Source organism: Cynoglossus semilaevis, chromosome 14, assembly GCF_000523025.1.
Source record: "Cynoglossus semilaevis isolate Cse_v1.0 chromosome 14, Cse_v1.0, whole genome shotgun sequence".
In the NCBI taxonomy this organism is placed as follows: domain Eukaryota; kingdom Metazoa; phylum Chordata; class Actinopteri; order Pleuronectiformes; family Cynoglossidae; genus Cynoglossus; species Cynoglossus semilaevis.
Genome location: NC_024320.1, coordinates 3,172,190 through 3,177,737, shown reverse-complemented (window position 1 = coordinate 3,177,737; position 5,548 = coordinate 3,172,190). Strand labels below are relative to the sequence as shown.

General features: G+C 39.6%; 1 long non-coding RNA gene across 1 annotated transcript in view; it reads left to right on the top strand.

The window, feature by feature from the left end:
* Positions 1-939, top strand: part of LOC103389141 (uncharacterized) — a 19,645-nt gene extending 18,706 nt beyond the window's left edge. Inside the window, exon 3 of the long non-coding RNA XR_522572.3 lies at positions 334-939. This is a non-coding gene — a long non-coding RNA (uncharacterized LOC103389141). The remainder of the gene's footprint in view (positions 1-333) is intronic.
* Positions 940-5,548: the final 4,609 nt, after the last annotated feature.

The following is a 5,548-nucleotide window of genomic DNA, read 5'->3' as shown; positions in this document are numbered from 1 at the left end:
ATATATATATATATATATAGATAGATTAAGGATTTAAATGAGCCATTGCATTAATGCCCAATAATATTTTAGAGTAGAAACAACGTGGCCCAGTACGGTCATATCTGTGGAGGCCAAAACACAAGCCTTTGAGGAACAGTGATTCCAGTGGAGTGGATGCTACAGTATGTCTGCCTGTGTCACTGCACTAACAATGAAAAGTCTGAACCACAAGTCGCCGAAATGTATCTAGACCACTTGAGAGCTTTTCTCCTGTTTTTAGTGACACAGTGGAGGTTAAACCCTTTTAAATTCCCTTTATCTGTGAGTGATGGTGTTTACCTTCATCCTCAGGGCTGCATAAATCTCCACCGTGGTGGAACCTACAGGAGAACACTAACATTTTACCAACTTAGAGCTGAGGACAGCGCTGAGCCGTGAGAGAAGAGAGCGTCTGGGTCTGGAAGCAGCCTCATTAACAGTAAATATTATGTTTGCCGCGCGGAGAGTCATCAGATGCGGGCCAACGGCCAAATCTCCTGAGAGTCGATCTTCTTTCCTCCAGTTAAACTGTTGCTGCGTGAATCATAAGCCCTTTATCTTTTTAATTCATAGATGAATCACCCGTCGTGTTGAGTTTGAACTGTGCGGTCGTGTCAAATTAAGGAATCCATCGCAGCCAAATGACGAGGGACCGCAGGAAGAGCTGTTGTTTCCCTCTGAGCTGTTACTTAGGTAACTGGGGCAGGGGTAAAAAAAGGAACACATTAACTTTTATGTCACTGGAATACCTGAGGCGTCGTGTTTTAAGTGGTTTATTTTGTCACACTGTCATGAATAATAAGAGGAAACCCCTAAAGAAAATTTTGTTTAGAGAATAACTTGTCAAATTTTTATAATTGAAGGTTGCATTACCGTTAATGGTGGGTGGTGACCTAAAAGTCAATTGCAGGAATGTGTGTTAAAATTAGTGTTTTTGTTCTGTAGTCAATTGCAGGAATGTGTGTTAAAATGAGTGTTTTTGTTCTGTTTTTGCAGAGAAACATTTCCTTCAGCAGGGATTTATCTGAGACTTGCTATTTTAGGACTGCATCAGTAACTATCAATGTAGGCAGCAACATACGTCATTTACAATTTTTGCTTAGTCTATAACATGGGTTCTAAAGTCACGGCCCATGGGCCACTTCTGGTCCACAAATTCCCCAAATCCACCCTGCAACAAGATGTCAATGATGATTTAATTTTGCACTTGTGGATTCTTTGGAAATTTACCTTTAAATATTTGGACCAAATAGTTTGTAGACAGTGTCTTTTTAGTTTTATTAATTATTAACTGATGTTGCCCCCTAGTGAACAGTGACAGTAGCAACGTGAGTTTGAGGCCCCTGGTCTCCAGCATGGATGTTGAACTTACTCCACTAACTCCACTAAACTTTATTGTAAAACCCACAGAATGTTCAGTTTCAAGACCGTGACGACATGTTGTTTTTCCAAGCATTTTCTGTTTTCAAAGACAGATCTAAGGTTCATAAAAAAGCAAAGATTTGACTTTTCTGTCTACACCTGCTTCATTCAAGCATCCTATTCATACAAGATAAATTGAATCTCTAGACTAATTATACCACCCTAGACAGACTCAGCCTGTATCAACAGCCTGCAACTGAGATCGATTATTCAAAAACCATTTATGAAAAAGGCTAAAAGAGAACATCATTAATAGCAGGGGTTCTTAACCCTAACCCTGAGAGACACTGCTATAGACAGCCTCAGCCTGCAACAACAGCCTCCATTGGAGACGGTGATATCCAACGCTTTACAAACAATCTGTGGAAAGGATTGGAGGGCAGCATTCAAAGTAGAACCAACGTTTTTTTATTAAATAGGTGGGCTCTTTATCTACTGCTTTCGTCCATCTTTCTTCTCAGTCTACAGAATATTCAGTCACGTCAGTGCCAGAGAATGTTAGTTTCCCCAGACCTGCTACCCTTTAGTCCAGATTCAGTCAAGGTAGGGTTTACCCAAGATTTTTTTTTTTTGTTTGTTTCCCATGATGTACATTGAAACTGTTTGGGACACTTGATTAAACAGATCAGAGTAATGCAGTTGGTAAAAACATGTATCTAGGTTAATAGCTGATGCTTTTCACATTTACCTTCGTGATCTGATTCTGGACCCGGTTCTCCTCCCCCCTCTTATCGTACTAAAAGTGACATAACGTCATTTTTGTTGGCTGTGAGTGATCTTTTCGTCTCCATTTGCTTTATTTTTGTTCATGAAAAAAAAAAAAGGTAACCTCCAGCCACAAGAACAAAAATGATTATTCATATTCCAAATGTCGTCAGTAAGAGCTTCGTGAGAAACTTTTATATATATATATATTTTTTTAAATTTTTTTTTTAGATGTGAGTGTGTGCGCTTTGTGTGTGTGCAAGAGAGCGGGAGATTGACCTGAGCACAACTCTTATCTCAGATTGATCAGTTAGACAATAAACCCATCCAGGGCGACTATTGACGATAATTACACTGCTTTTAAATCTCTTCCTTTCTCACCCTTTCTTCTTTCTTCTTTCCCTCAACTTTTTTCTCTCCCTCTTTGCTTCCCTCTCTCTCTCTCTCTCTCTCTCTCTCTGTCTCTCTTGTCCTCTTTCTACTTACTTCTGACAGTTGGACAGGTCTGTAAGATGCCAGAGCATTTCACACAATGATACCCATTTACGCCGAGCACTGCTCATAATGACTTCAAATTGTCTGTAATGGCTCATAATAGGCACTTCTACCCCCACTCACTCACTCCTGCAGTCAGTTCTGATGTGCTCCATATTCTTATTTTCTCTAAAGCCTCTCTGTGCATAGGAACACACCCTAACTGTGGCTGCATGTGTGCTGCTGTATTCAGATAAAACTGTATACGCTGCATGTGTCTCAGCCCACACGAATCACTTATGTTCAGTCACAGCGGATTCGATTTTAGACGTATAGATCCGATCAATTTTGCTTAGCTTGTGAACGGTGTGTTGTGTTTGACTGCATATATATATACATATATACACATATATATGTATATATATACATATATATGTATGTATATATACGTATATATATGTATTTATGTATATATACGTATATATATGTACTTATACATATATGTACTTGGAAATGTACAAATAAAACCGTCTCTGCTTCTTCATTTTTAAATGACAATGAGTATATGTCACAACTCACTCTTCAACAGGGTCTGTGCGTCAGGAACCTCTGTGCGTCACCCTCAAACTTACTCACAGTATAGAGTTCCCACAAGTACATTGCAGTTCTATCCCCCATGGTGACACATAACATGATTCACACCCAAAGGTTAATGATGACATCATAATTTAAGAGATTTTGAGTCCGACTTGTGCTAAGGAGCCATAACGACGGACAAAAACATCCCCCAAAAAACAACACAAATAAAAGAAAGCGAATGTAGCACAATCCAATGTATAGGCATACAAAAGGTCAACATAACAACGCTGTCTTATGTGTATAGCACCGCAAGGCAACATATATCCTGGGTCCATTTGTCGAGTTTTAACATCATATATATTCTAATCGTATTAGAATGACCACAGTTTATTAATAAATATATGGTAACTGGCGTTGTAGCCACGAAAAGCAGCAGGACGAAGATGTCGTAACCCAAGAACCCCATGTATAACTTGTCGTTCTAATATTAAAATATTAAATGGAAATACTATCCAACACTGTATATCCAATAATTACACCATCCATTCACTCATGGTTGCTTGAATACACAGCTTATTATTTGCACACACCGCAGGAGCTTAAAATACCATCTTGACTCCCAGCATGAGTTTCTGTAGGCTTCAACTTCAGGTCAGATGCCCGGCTTGAGTCAGACTAGCCTGACTGAACGCAGGGGCAGACAGAAAATCTACCACTGACAAGCTGACTGACAGTATTGTCAAATGGATTGTGAGGAGGGGTTTTTTTTTTTTTTTTTTTTTTTTTTTTTTGAGGCTTCACCGAACCTTCTACAAGCCACTCTCAGGATAAACAGTAATGACTAAAATCCACCAACTCTGTGAAGCTACATTTTGAATTTTACGTTTATATAATTTTCTTAACATCTTTTCATAATAATAATAGTTTCAATTTGGGATTACTCACAAATGAACCTGCTGTTATTTGTCCTCCTCTTCCAGCGATGTAAACATTCAGTGCCTTGAGTGTTTATATAATATAACTGCGGTTAATTTAGTGCTGTGCTAAATGATCTGCTGCGCTGAGCTTCAGGTTTGTACATGATAACGGTGCAGCTGCGGTGTAGGAGTAAACTAAATGGAGGAACCTCCCGCAGGTAGGAGTGGTAGTATTTAGGAGTTACCCTGAACGGGAGGAGGATTTATTGAAATGAGCCCATCCAATTCCAACCAGCTTTCTGAATTCACAGAGTGGATGCAGTCAGAGTGGCTTGATTTGTCATTTCCAGACCTCGGCAGGTTATAAAAAATTTAAAGTCAAGTCGATATTGTATCATTTGTCCACTTTAAACCAGAAATCATTTTACAAATTTGGCCTCATATAACAGTGAAAAGCTTAAACCTTGTTATTGGATAGGGACCAGGGGGCGCCGATTTATGTTTATGCCAGTGGGCGCTCGCTGTATGGGTGTTCGGCAGTCTCCGTGGATGCTCGGTAATCTCCGTGGGCTCTGCGACCCCAGGGCACCCCGGAATCGGTGCCTACGATAGGGACTATAACCTCAGGAAAAAAACTCCAACTATTGTTTTTGGTCACACTAGTTATTTTTTTTTTCTAACAACAAATATTAATATCTTGTTCTTCTTTACCCTTGGGGGAAAAATGTTTGTGTATGGATCATCAGGCAAATGGACCTGCACGGATACAGTTAGACTGTAACAACCTGTCACTTATAATCACGACCTCCATCTGACTCACTCACTGCAGCACTGGCTCATCCGTCTGTGACACCGCTTTATTTAATTGCAAATGTTTAACTGTGTTAACACGTCTCCGCTGGGAGACATTCAATAGCTTATTTAAAATATGTGACATCACACCTGCTGTCTTTCACCTCTCTTTATTTTATTCATCACTTCTTTCACCTTCCTTAGTCGATGAAGCGGCCATTAAAATGTGACTTTATGGGCAACGTAGCAGCTTGTTGACGATGGATTGTCGTGGTTCGTTTATGATCCGTGACATGGTTGCTCATGAGGTGTAATGCCTCTGTAGCGTAAATGATGTTGCAGTAAAATACACCGTGACTGTGATAACGAGGCGGTTGATGTGGTCTCACACTCTTGCTGACAGCAGAAAATGTTTGGTGTAAGTTTGTGATTAGACCTGTTAATATAGCTATGTCATCGACATATTGTAGGAAACCTAAAACTATCAACTCACCTTTGGAAAATGTCTGCTTTGAGAAACTCCAGGTTGGCAGTGAAAGATGTTTATTGCACCCTTTTCCAAGAGAGAAAGTTCTAGTGACAGCTCTTAATAAAATACATCACGGAAAAGTGATTTCTGCTGCCAGTGATTTTTTTTT